Consider the following 13708-nt stretch of genomic DNA (forward strand, 5'->3'; position numbering starts at 1 on the left):
AGAGGGACACAGTATAACTCTATGGGGACACAAAAGTGGGACCCGGAAGTATCTCCGGCGGGGGTGCTCATGCTCACGTCACGGCTAAAGTACTGAATAGGGATGAAGTGGGTAATGCATGTTTTGTAATAATAACACAAATCTACAAAATAACTAGTAACTAAAAGCTGTCAAATAACTGTAGTAAAAGTACAATATTTGGATCTGAGATGTAGTGGATTAAAAGTAAAATTGTATTGGAAACACTCAAGTAAAGTACAAATACCTCAATATTGTACTTACGTACAGTACTTGTGTAAGTGTACTTAGTTACTTTCCACCACTGCTGCTAAGACTATAAAGTAAAGACTCACTTTGAGCTGTCACTTAATGTGTTTAACCCATTCTGACCTGAGATCAGATTCATACGAGGTTTCCACTGGACACACACTGGTCTGATGAACCCATTCTGACCCGTTCTTCGATTTCTCAAAAATAGCAGACCTACAAGCTCGTAGCGCGCCACTCGGTGGCGCGCTATGAGCTTGTAGATCTGCTATTTTTCAATAGCTAAAGCATAACATGATGCTATACACCAAAATGGGTTCCCGTTCAGAATGGGTTAAAGCTGCAGTCCAGAACTTCTTTGAACGAATAAATGATACGGCTCTACCAGAGAGCTTCACACTTCCCTCTCCAAGAGCAACATTAGAATAACCTCCTCCTGGGGGATCCCGAGGCGTTCCAAGGCCAGTGAGTCGATGTGATCCCTCCGGGGTCTCCTTCCAGTGGGACGTGCATCGAGGACCACAAAAGCTCGAGAGGCATCCTAACCAGATGCCCGAACCACCTAAGCTGGCTCCTATCCGTGTGGTTACTTCCTTACCGTATACATGTAGGCATGGGTGCCAACATTGGCACAGGGAAGGGTGATCACTGGCACACTGGCATAAGTGTGTGAGAGAGGTTTTTCTTTTTAAATGAAGTATTCAAAAAGGTTTCATAGTCAGTTAAATTAAGTCCCCACTCCCCTTACGTCCTGCACATAATTCTACATTCATTCAAAATCCTAACTCTGACTGGGGACTGCATGGGAGAGAGTCGAGGTCTAGGAGATTGTTGGTCATTACGGTATTGCATCTTGATGTGAAAGAATGTACATTTCTTAAAAAGAAGAAATAATGGTTGTTATATATAGCCCATGGACAATCAAGATCAGTTGGAAATATAATATAACTTTGGAAATGCAGCTGTAAAACAAACTGTGGGATTGAGGTCCACTTTTGGACAGAATGCCCTCTCTGTGTGAGTGTGTGTGTGTGTGTGTATATTGATAATTCAATGAATCAAAGAGGTTATCAATAGGATAATCAGTGAGACGATCAATAGTTGCAGCCCTACTATGTACAGTATAGCTACAGCAATGGTGACCATGGTGTTAGAAACATTTATGATACGGAGGTACTGCAGGGGATGTATCACTTAAATCTAGTCATCCATGTGATCCCGTCTTCACCGCAATGTCGAATAGAAGGTTAGACTCAGACTGTATACGTTTCTACAGCCCACTGAGCGGATTGGAACATCTGTGTGTGTGTGTGTGTGTGTGTGTGTGTGTGTGTGTGTGTGTGTCTGTGTCTGTGTCTTGCGTGCTCACACATGTACGTTTTTCATTTCAGAAAGGAAGTTTCATTCAACTAATCCTAGATATGTGGTATAAGTGTAACCAAAAATCCAATATATCTTGTAAATAGGCTTTAGTATCTTGTCATACAATACTTCATAGGTATGCGGACAAGAGTTTGTGCTCAAAGGATCCTTTGTCCTCCCCCCTTAAAGGAAAAGGGAGGCCTTCCTTATTGGGCTTAGAAAATTGTGGTTTTGATTTCTTAGCAGTCTCTGGGGAAATCCACATTAAGTGATCTATTTTGAAACAGATGTTAAAATGCAACTGTTTTCAAGAGGCCATTTTGTGAGTAAAAAAAAAAAGAGGAGGGGAGTCAATGGTGACTCGTGCCAAACAAAGACATCTGAAACCAACATATTTATACATACTTACCAACAACTTCATGCATTTTAAATGCAATATAAGTATAGTAGTTAGTTGCTGCGAGAGTGAGGTCTAGCCAACACCAACTTGGGATTCCTGGATCGCTGCCCTCCACAAATTCCTATCCAACATCAGGTTCTTGAGCGCTGCAGTGTTGTTAGCCAAGCTGTCGCGCGCGGGCACATCTACATAGGTGGTACTGGTACGCTTCTTTCCCCTCCTGGCTTTGCCCTGTGTTGGCTCCCGCATAGAGTCAATTTACTTGCCTCAAGTTCTTCTCTCTCTGACTTTGTCCGTGGTAGGTCCCCATAGATGTCCACATTTCTGATGCGGTCCTATAGTGCCATTCGTAGCATTCTTGTATAGACTGACTCCATCCAGGGCTTTTTCCTGTTGTATACTGTGAGGGTCCATGTCTCGGCCCCATACAGCAGTACTGACTCCACAGTAGCTATATGAACAGCCACCTCCTGTACTTAAGTATACGATTTTGAGGTATCTGTACTTTAGTATATGTTACATTTTCAGTACTTTTACGTGTATGCTACTGCACTACATTTCAGAGCCAAATATTGTACCGGTATACTTTTAATCCACTACAATTATTTGGCAACTTTAGTTACTTTACTTTTCATTATCATTACAATACATATACATTAACCATTTACATTTTTGGCCAGTTCGAAATAGCTGATCTACAAGCTCACGATGTGTCGCAATGTGACGCATTGTGAGCTTGTAGATCTGCTTTTTTCAAAATATTTGAAAACTTGTGAAATGGGACATTCTGCATAATGTGTATACTTTCTACTTTTGGTGCTTTAAGTAGCCTAGATTCTGATGCCATACTATACTTTTACTGTAATGTTTAAGTAAAACATTGGAGTACTTTTTCCACCACTTTGAGTCTATACCCATAAACAGTGTACTTACTGTATGTTACTTTCAAGTCAGTAGATGGCAGTCTATGTTAATGTCATGCCAATGCAGAACCAGTTTTCTTTGTCTGCATAATAATTAGCAACATGGCCTCTCCCTGGCCTGACCTGATGGAGGGGAAAGGAGTGAAAAGAAGCGGCTTGGGACTCCTCATGCATAGAAGGAAGCATGAGGTCAGTCTGCTGCTCTCCCCAGGTTGGCAGAGGAAGTGTAGTGCGCAGGATTGCATTAGAATAGAATAGATAATTGACATTGGGCGGAAAGAATGGGTTGCAAAATCGTGGGATATTTTTTAATAATAATAATAATAATAATAAATATCCTATAGATGCAACATCTATACAGCATGGAGGGAGAGTAAAACATAACTAACTTTGAGTCAATACTACATTAGTATGACCTTGAGTGGACTGCTACGTGTTGACCATTAGGTGGCAGCAAAACACCATAATTCCCCAGATGTTGGCCCTGTTACTTGTTTCCCCAGCCCAACTTCATCACTTCCGAGATGCTGTTTCCTCCCATTAAACAGTACTGGTAAGAAAATGTTTAATAGCAATTAGGATTTCCAATAATAATGTGATGGAATTTGAGATAATGGCGTGCGTCTAAGTAATAATTTTGAAAACGGAGTTGTGCTCACTGCTGACCTACGGTCTACCACAAGTTTAGTCATTCACATTAATATGCGAAGACTGGAAGCCATCATTGCAGTTTTGGACATGGGCTAATAATATATTGACGGTCACCATATCATAATAATACAATGATATATTCAAAGTCGGATTAACGCAAATATAGCAAATTCGGTGTGTCGTTTGTTTGTTTATTAGAAAACAAACAACAACGTGTTTAATTTTAATAGGCTATAAAAACGTATACTTTAACTATTAATCTGAAACCTAATTTCGTCACTATGAATAAGGGGGGACATTTTATAACCGTAGCCTATATTTCACAATTATCGTTATTTTATTGAAAATGTCAGAAGTGGAATTACTTCACAGTCCCTTCCCGTTTCATATATCTTTTAAAGAGCTGAAAACTCATTTAAAAGAGCCCGGTTATAGACCTAGCCTATAGTTTTTTAATCTTGACCGTCCACGGTCCACCTCTCGGTTCAAAAGGAAAATGTCAAATGTATCTTAATTATTTTAAAACAAAGACAAACAGAACAATATAGATATAGGCTACTGCACACACACTATTGAAACATAAAAGTCAATTTGCTACATTCAAATTATGAAAGGATGGACAGGCATTCCTTCATAGTCAAACGTGAAATATAGCCTATCTTGCGTGCATTGTATTGGTTTAAACCAAAATATAGCCTACAGTAGGCAAATTATTTGAACATGATATTCTGTCTAACATGCGTATCAATTGTAAACTGAATTAACATTTAAATAACTGATAAAAAATACCGATGTATAGCTATTTTTCTAATTTATGCAATAGCCTGTTTTAACATCTTCTTACTATAGGACAACGAGGTATGGTAGCTCCACACGTCAGTTAATTGTTTCGTATTAAATGTTCTAATTGCTATATATGATTTGCAGCTGTATAGGCTTGAACCTGAAACTTATTTTAAAACCATGGAGCCTGGTCAAAAAGAGAGACCCGCAAGTGCTCGCTTTTATACAGAACAAATTGTTGTTTTTTTCCCCCTAATAGCCTATTATTTGTCTTTCATTTCTGTCAATGCGTCTATATCGCTCACTTCGTTCTCATTGGACTTAAGAGCGACAATCTCGGAACTGGCGAGGCAATCGTGAGGAAAACAAGTTTTCAAACCCGGAGGGACACTAGACTTCATCTCCAACACCAAGGAAAACAAACACCGAAGTTCCCAATTCCCCAAATACTTTTATTTTTTTTGTTCTGTTTACATAGCAGGTGGACCTGACTGACGTCACACGGGGTCGCAGTGCGCCTAGAAAAAAACAACATACACGTGTGTGTGTGTGTGTGTGTGATTGTGCGAGGCCTCCTCCCCCCTGGGGCAGCATTCTAATAAGCTGCTCCCAAAATACTTGGCGTTGGAGGAATACATCTCGATGTGTTGAATCGCATCGGGGGAAAAAAACGAGGAAGACGAAGAAAAAAAAAGAAAAGAAAAAAACAAGCAGCTTCTTCTTGGCATTGCGCGTCATGCGAGAGCATTCAAACAGGAGCCGGTGTACTAGTGTACTTGCTTTTTTTTTTCTTCTTTTGCTGTTGCATTCGTAATAACACACAAGCAGCAGCAGCAGCAGCGGCAGCAGACACAGCATTAAGCAGCGTCTCTCTCGGTGCGTCTCCGTTGTGTGTGCAGCGCCGACCCGAGCCCCCCGAGGAATATTCCGAGCTTTTTCGATCTGTTTACTTGTTGTTCATTTTCCTCGCCTTAACGGTGAACTCGTAACGGTCACGTGTTGGTTTAGAAGATTTCTCCGGCTGCGATCGAGCCCCGCAACTAAAAGAAGAAGAGACGACTTTACTTCTAATTCTTCTTCTCCTCACCTGCTGCCTGGCCCCCCTTCTTTATACTTTTCCAAAAGAGAGGCGATCGTTTAGGCTATAATACCTGCGTTTCGGTAAGTTTTCCCACCACAAGCGTTTATCTCTTGAGTCTGAGTTGCTCTGTACGTCGTTATCGATGAAGTCCCGCTGACTGCACCGTCCATTTATGAAGTGAATGTTGGCCGCAAGTTTTGAGCGATGCGGGGTCAAGTGTTTATTGTGTGTGTGTGTATTAACAAGCAAACTTGTTTACGGGGTCCATCGATGCAGTTGAAGCCTGTTATGACAACGGAGCAGCACCGGGTAACACGGCCACATTGTTGCATATTTCACGGAGCACAATGCTCGATTGTAACTATACTTTTTTTGATCATGTCGGGACCTGGTTGCGGTTGCATGCAAGTCCATGAAGCACCGCGGACCCCAATATTCCTAGCCGGCAGAAAATCGCTGCATATCGTTTCGACACTTGCAATAATAAAGCGATGGTATGGTAATTAACCTACTTGCTGAAATATATGACCAGTGATGTCTGGCTAACAGTTAATTGTCATTCAAGACCAAACACCACATTTTAAAGGAAAGCCAATTGGAAATTAGTAAGGCATTATTTGAAAAAAATAAACTATTTAAATAGAAATTCATCTTACTATTTTGTAAGAGTTTAATCAATGCTGATCACCTTGGGAAAACATCAATTTCGTTATTTACCAATTTTTCTCTGTAGCTTAACGATTTCAATATTGTCATGTTGATTACATGTATGCACATAAAGCATGCTACATGTGCCAGGCTATAACAGACTACCTGAAGTTTTAGTATTCAAATTAATATTTGCAATATTATGTTCTGTATGCTGTGAAAAGGATTGATTTGTGCATGGCATATACCAGTGTTTACACTTGATACAGTTCTGAGACTATACCCAATAAATATTATACATTAGCATATACAGTCAGTTTCTAAAAAGCATTGTTAATAATTGCTCCAATTTATATGATATTATCTTAGCATCTTAATGGCATTGCTTGCACACTTATAGTCTGCTGTTTTGGTCATTGTATGTAGACTAAAGATGCATTACTATTTTGCCCATAGTAATAGCCTACTAAACCTAAGTGTCACACACTGACATTTTTAAGCCACAGTGTTTAAACCCATATACTTAAATAGGCACATTAAAATAGCCTACTAGTAACTATAAAACTCTAATATTCTATTCAAAGCATAGCAGGGCTGTAACTTGTTTGAATAACGATCACCGTATGTTGAAGAATTCTCAGCCGATTAGCCCTATACCAGAATGATCACTGGAGATAACAAGATAATAATAATTGTTACTATCACCATTTGGCAACACCTTACCGTGATTGCTTGTCCCATTTTTTCCATATACAGTATATATATATTTTTTCTTTTTTGCATTGTCCAGTAAGACAGAACAGTGATGCTGTCAGTTTTCACCATGACAGTCCTTATAGGATATAGGCTATACTTGAGTCATTTAGCTATACACTAACCCCGCTGTTATATAAGCTGCACTTCTGTTCCACGGCTTTACAACACACACTTCTCTCAGTGTTTCAACCGCCGTTCCCTTGTAATCACTGTGTCTCCCCCCCCCCCCCCATCCCTTCCCAATCTCTCCCCAAAAAATCCATAGGTGTAACTTAGAGAGAGAATGAATGAATGAATGAATGAGCAACAAGGTAGTGAGAGGTGTTGAACTGTGCGGGGGCCTGTCCTCTTGATCAGATTTTCACCTCTGGCTTAGCAGGGTCGACCTCTCTTTGTTCCAGCCGCGGGGGTGCACACTGCACAGGTGTTCCCTGGTCGGCCCGTGCAGGTGTGTGTGCCAGTCCCCCCCCCCCTCCCTGCGCCAAACCCCCTCAACAACCCATCCCACCCCCCACCCCCCTCTTCACTCACTAAGCAGCGATCTCCTTGGTCTTCAAATGAGTATATATTTTTAAAAAGCCCCCATAGTGATTATGTTAGTGTGGCGGTGAGTATACCGGCCGGGCCCTGCTGTGATTAGAATGTAATTTATTTATTTTATAAAAGCTGTGTACAATTTTCTTTATGCCTATCGATGTGTTGTGAAAACAGGGTCATGCTGTTTGCATCTTGCTTGTTTTTTAATGTGTTGTTAGTGGTGTGTGTGACTGTGTGTGTGTGTGTGTGTGTGTGTGTGTGTGTGTGTGTGACTGTGTGTGTGTGTGTGTGTGTGTGTGTGTGTGTGTGGCCAGATAGAAAGTGATGCTAATCACTTTCCAAGGCAATAGGGGAGAGAGAGAGAGAGAGAGAGAGTGATAGAGAGATCGAGAGAGAGAGAGAGAGATGGAAAGAGAGTGGGACTAATGGTTACTGACCGCGGATGGGAGCGCTGCGCTTATTATCCTGAGTCTCTCCACTCTGCGTCCATTTTTTGATTGCTGCATTCATCATGGGCCGCCGGTGCTCTACATTATGGTAATAGGAAAATGAATGTCCGCCGTGGGATTAATGTATATACCCCCCCTGTCACACGTTTCAATCATTTATCAAAATTAAGATTCCGCTTTCAGCTCCGTCCTTGCAGATCTAACGGCAAAAGATTCTTGTCTTGCATTTGAATATAATAACCCGTGGGTGGCCTCGGAGACGCTAAGGAAGTAGAAAACAATTATAGCAATTTATTTGAGTGCTGTTGTGAGCCTTGATTGTGGTGTTGTAATGTGTGCACGCTTGCATTTGAACCTGACATCCGGAGTGCTCTGTGTGGAGAACAATAAGAACAGGTACCAAAATGTGGGTAGTATACTATACACGGACTATACAGTGAAACACACCGGTGGATGCCAGACCGATATATCCTATCAGTCTAACGAACCGATATATCCGTCGGTCAGCCATTATTTGACTTTTTAACAACATTGCCATCTGCAATTATGCAGCTGATGTGCCCTGATTTTGAATCACCTAGTATCGTGATTTTTGGCAAAAAAAAATTCCGAAATAGCAGATCTATACAAGCTCAAAACGCATCACTTTGCGTGGCATTGTGAGCTTGTGGATCAGCGTATATTTTTTAGGACTTAATTGGTAAAATGTAATTCACCTGTTTTGTTCTTAGATTTCCTATTGAAGTTTTTCAAATTTATTCCAAGATTTGGCAGAAAAATTATTGGTAAAAACATCAGTAATTGGTTGGTGGTCTCTAAGACACTCATTATCAGCATTGGCATGGCATCTGACACTACAATCTGGCATGGCTTGGGCTCTACAAACATTGGTGACCTCACTCTCGCTTGGTTTTTAAGACTTTTGCTCTTGAATTGCACTTTTTCCCCCGGCCGGCACCTCCGTAACGAAGCAGAAACCCAGCTCGGCACCAGCGGTGTCGCTGTGTTTGTTGTGAGAAAGAAAGGGGAAAAATGGAGGGGGTGGAAAAGCAAAAACAAGGAAGGGAGTGGTGCCCCGGTTTCACTTTCATAACATCTCCTGGAGTCCATGAGCGTGACCTACGTGGCCCCGTGTGATTCCACACCACAGCCAAGTTTTTTCTTTTTTTTTTTTAAATATGAAAAAAGCAGCACTGGGCTTAATGGCAATTATACGGGAAAGCTTTCTGTTATTATCCCTGCTAACTTCATAGAAATGTTTCCATGACAACCTCAGTGCAAGTTAAAGCAACCAGAAGTGATCAAGCCCTTTTTTTCCCCCCTTCTCCCGTCTCCTTTTTTTTCCCTCTCCGTCTTCTCTGTCTAGCTCCCTGCACGCCCACCACCACCACCACCACCTCAGCCCCACCAGGAAGAATGGAATTTGTGTTGACAGTTCTGGCCTTTAATGGCACTTTTGTGCCGCGGCAAAAGTATTTGTTTACCGGGATCATATGCCGCGAGCTGTCAGCTTCGGAGAGATTGACTCCTTAAGATAAAAGAGTGTATTACATGCTTAAGTCGCCCCCCCCCCACCCCCACTTCCACATACCTCCTCCGCCCACCGTTACTCCGTCCCTCCAGCTCTCCATCCCCGAACTCCCCCTTTGGCACTGTAATTATCCACATCATAGTGCACCGGTTCCACGAATGCATGATTTATATTTTGGTCTGTGCGCCGTGTCGCACAGCGGAAATAGCTGATCTATACACGCTATATCGACCCATCGCAGCACGACACGTTGACACTTGACAGCTTGTAGATCTGCTCTTTCCGGTGCGCAGCATGGCACACAACCAAAATATTAATCAGGCATAAGGGTTCTGTGAGAGCTCCGACCTTTTTTTTTGGTTACGCTTCGGGTCACTCGTGTCTCCTTAATAAGCCTTGGACTTGACTCAGCTCAACTCTTGGTGGTGTATGACTGTGCGTGTGAGTGTGAGAACAACAATGTGACTCTTTGGCCAGATAAAGGCGTGCAGGGTGGAGTCGGAGGACACGGGGGGATTAGCCGAGCGTGATTTCAGCCAGGCCCCGCGCCGCGGCACCGAGGTGAAGAGTTGAAGCCTCAGAAAGTGTGTGTGTGTGTGTGTGTGTCTCTCTCTCTCTCTCTCTCTCTCTCTGTTAACACTGCCGCTTAAGAGTGGCCATGTGTTGTTACCGTTGCCTTCATTCGGCCTCTGTGTGTAGTTTTGTTTTGTTTTTGCACTGATGTGGACTAGTTTGATTAGTTTGGTTTGACCTGTAACAATGTTCTTTTTTTCTTCTTCTTTCATTCCTGTCAAAATCTCCTCAACCAAATATGATCATCCAGCATCACCACACTGACCTGTCCGAAAATGTCTAGGTGTTTTTTTTGCCACTGCCTACAGTACGTATACCATACTGATCTAGTCTGACCACAAGGGGTCATAGGCATTTGACTTCTTCTTTTGTGTATCATTGTCAAATGTATGGTGTTTGTCAATAATTGTATTAGTTGTGTTAAAAGACAGATCTGTAAAATTGTGTTTTCTGCGTATAGTCACCAGCCAGGTTGATTTCACAATGGCTACTGGCTATACCGCTATACTGTCCTATATAGGCTGGTAGAATGAATAGGTTATATCTAAAGTTTACAAGGGATCTGATCCTCATTTTCCAATAAATAATTCATTCAGCATTACTGTAGAAAACCCCAAATTATCTTCATATAACAAACATCTTGACTCTTGCATCAACTAAAGACCGAGCCAACAGATTCATCGATTCTTCAACTATGATATGAAGGGACAGCCCTACCGTCCAGAGTGTTAGTCCCTCACAGTTTACTAATTCTACGGAATGCATTCTTGACTCAGACTGGTGATTATCAACTGATACAACACAGTCTGCTCTATTGAAGCTAATTTAGGCATTTAGCAGACGCTCTTAATCCAGAGCGACTGTCAATCGCTCTGGATTAAATCATGAATTTGTCCTCATGTGTCCGTGGCCCTGCCAGAACATCTGGCGACACACTTTCTGATCATGACTGTCCACGTTGGGGAAAGCTTGAGTCTAGACTTTGACCTTTTGACCCTCCTGGGGTTCCCTATAGTGGCTGACCCTGGCAAAATAACCATTAGTCTGGTCTATTCACCATCTGACCTGGCCAACCCGTTTATCTAATGAACTATGTCATTCCTGGGAGTGTCACCGTCACGAAATTGCACTTGACGATTCATTGTGACACAAATGATGGTGACTTAACGGTTGAATGGTGGTGTTTTCTTGCCATTGAACATTGGCACATATAGCCTATAAATGAAAATTACGTTTCCGTTTGGCTTTTAGGCTTCGTTAAAAAAAACAAAAAAACATTGAACCAGGCAGATATGATATTATGATATGAATAACTTTAAACGTACAAATAAATGACAAGCTCAAGATTGACAATTTGTACTATTTTACACTATCTTCTGAAAATGCTTGAAAATGTATGGAAAAGTTTCAACATTGACACGATTTGCGATTATACGGAATTATTGTGATTATCTCAAATAATTGCGATCAGGCGATTATGTGATAATTGTGACAGGCCTACTGTCATTCCTCCTCTGAATCACAGTACAGATGTCAACGACCACATATATATATTTTTTTTTCCACCCCAAACATGCACTCATTGCAGTGATTGCACACCAAATAATTGCATGTTGACGCGCCACTTGGCGCGGTGTGAACGCATACGTAGCTTTTATACAAGTGGACGGTTGACTGGAGAGTGGAGACGTTGGTCAGGGAGGATGGGGGGGGGGGGACAGTGTTTTGGTGTGAAAGAGACTGCCCTGGTTTTCAGGGGGTCTCGGTCCTGAATCAAAGATGGAGGGTATAACTCGTGGTAAAAGGGGAAGGTCACTCCCGCGCCGTTACTCTGGCCACATTCAAGGCCCGCCAGGGGCTTTGACTCTGGTGGACAGGCAAGGCTCGGTGACGGTGGATGCCGCCCGTTTTGGCCATTGTGGTGAAGCGTAATTCAGAAATGGCCTCTTTTCGTGAATGCCCCACAGATTGTATATATCGTGATCATTTCTGACCTGGTTGTTGATTCGAGGATTGGACTTAAGAGATGCCCCTTTTTGCACAATGTTGTGAGACAGTGGGTCCTTTTATTTTGCAAAAAAAATAAGTAAAAAGATGGTTCCCCAAAAATGGGTTGGCGTGGTGTTACTGACATGAGTATTTAGATTTTTTAAACATTGAAACTAAAAGTCAATGAGCATGGTTATATATATAGCATCTGGGCACAAGTAGTATATTAATTGAAAATGCCCCAGAATACTATGTATGTATATGCGTGTGTACACACACACACACACACACACACACACACACAAACACACACTTACTGTATATTTATATGGCGTGGAGTATAAACCCATGTTCTGGATGGAGTTTGTGTGTAATAATAATGTACGCACACGGCGATGACATGTGGGGCTTCGGTATTCCCCTGTGCTGGGCAGCAGCACAGTATCGATCAGTTGTATATACGCGAGCTGGTTCCATTCAACCGCTGGAAACACAAACAAAACAGTGACCTTCCTCTCTCTGGAACCTTTCTCGTCTCCGAGGACCAATCCTCATGTAGCAGAGAGAGAGAGAGAGAGAGAGACAGAGAGACAGAGACAGACGCAAGGGAGCGAGGGTGGAAGAAAACCTGTTTATTTCAAACATGTTGTCAGTAAAAAAAGGGAAAAGAAAAACTGGAACGGGGGGGGGTTGGGGGGGGGTTGTGACGGTAACGTTCTTTGACAGGCACATTAGGCTGCAGAAAGAGCATCCCGCTTAGGGGCGAGGGCATATGGTGGTGCCTTCTGCCGGCGTCGCTTCGGAACAAGTTCCGACACTCGCACATGGGGGGTCACGACTGGCTCAGGTTTGTTCCCTTCTCTCGTTGTTTTTCGCTCGTCTAAATAAAAACAGGCGGACAGATGAAGGGGGTGGGGGGGGGGGGGGGGGGGGGGAGCAAAACAGGAGGGTCGGTGGGAGGTTGGGTGGGGGGTTGTTGTACTAGTGCTGCTGTGTACAGTAGCGCTGTGTCTTCCAACCCTGTGTTGAACCCTACTTTTTTGGGGGTGGGTGGGGGTCAAGAAAGACAGTTTGGGCCGTATAGAGCGGGAGAAGTGGGGAGACGTGACATTTTCATTTGTGCGTCGTTGTCCTTCTCCTGTGTTGTTGTTGTGGGGGTTTTGAGCACGAGTACATGCTGTACACATGAGTTTGCAATACAACATGGCGGTAACCCAGTTCTATATGGGACTAGTGCAGGGCTTACCCACACAACATTGGCTCCAGGGGTGCCAAGGGGTGTGCAGCTGCACTCACACACACACACACACACACACACACACACACACACACACACAATCACACACAGAACCCAGGAGCAAAATATTAAGAATCTCATTTCAAGAAGTCTGCTGGCATGATCGATGCAAAAGACACTTCCCCCCCCCCCCCCCCCCCCAGAACCTGCCACCGTCTTAAGTTGCTGACAGTGTATGTACAGTCAATCCCCACGTGTAAAATTGGTCCTTCCGAGGGTCAGGGAAAATGTCGTACCAAGGTTGACTTCCCTTGTTGTCCTATAAGTTGGACGGGATGCACGCTGGACAACACGTGGGATGACGCAGGGCTGTGGTCTCGGAACCCTGTAATTATACATGGCTACCGTGGATGCTCGCCTATGGGTCGCGGCAAAGGCCTCTCTGAAGCTCCCTGATGATGCAGCCCCCCCTCCTTCCCTTTCCCCCCCCCCCCTTCTCTCCCGTTTCTTCCGAGGAGATG

At 43.0% G+C, this 13708-nt stretch overlaps 1 long non-coding RNA gene across 1 annotated transcript in view; it reads left to right on the plus strand.

Moving 5' to 3' along the window:
• The first annotated feature begins 5109 nt into the window (after positions 1-5109).
• LOC308311127 overlaps positions 5110-13708 on the plus strand; it is a 16277-nt gene continuing 7678 nt past the window's right edge. Inside the window, exon 1 of the long non-coding RNA XR_013963593.1 lies at positions 5110-5547. This is a non-coding gene — a long non-coding RNA (uncharacterized lncRNA). The remainder of the gene's footprint in view (positions 5548-13708) is intronic.

Source organism: Protomyctophum bolini (genome assembly GCF_963924005.1).
Source record: "Protomyctophum bolini genome assembly, chromosome: 23".
Lineage (NCBI taxonomy): Eukaryota > Metazoa > Chordata > Actinopteri > Myctophiformes > Myctophidae > Protomyctophum > Protomyctophum bolini.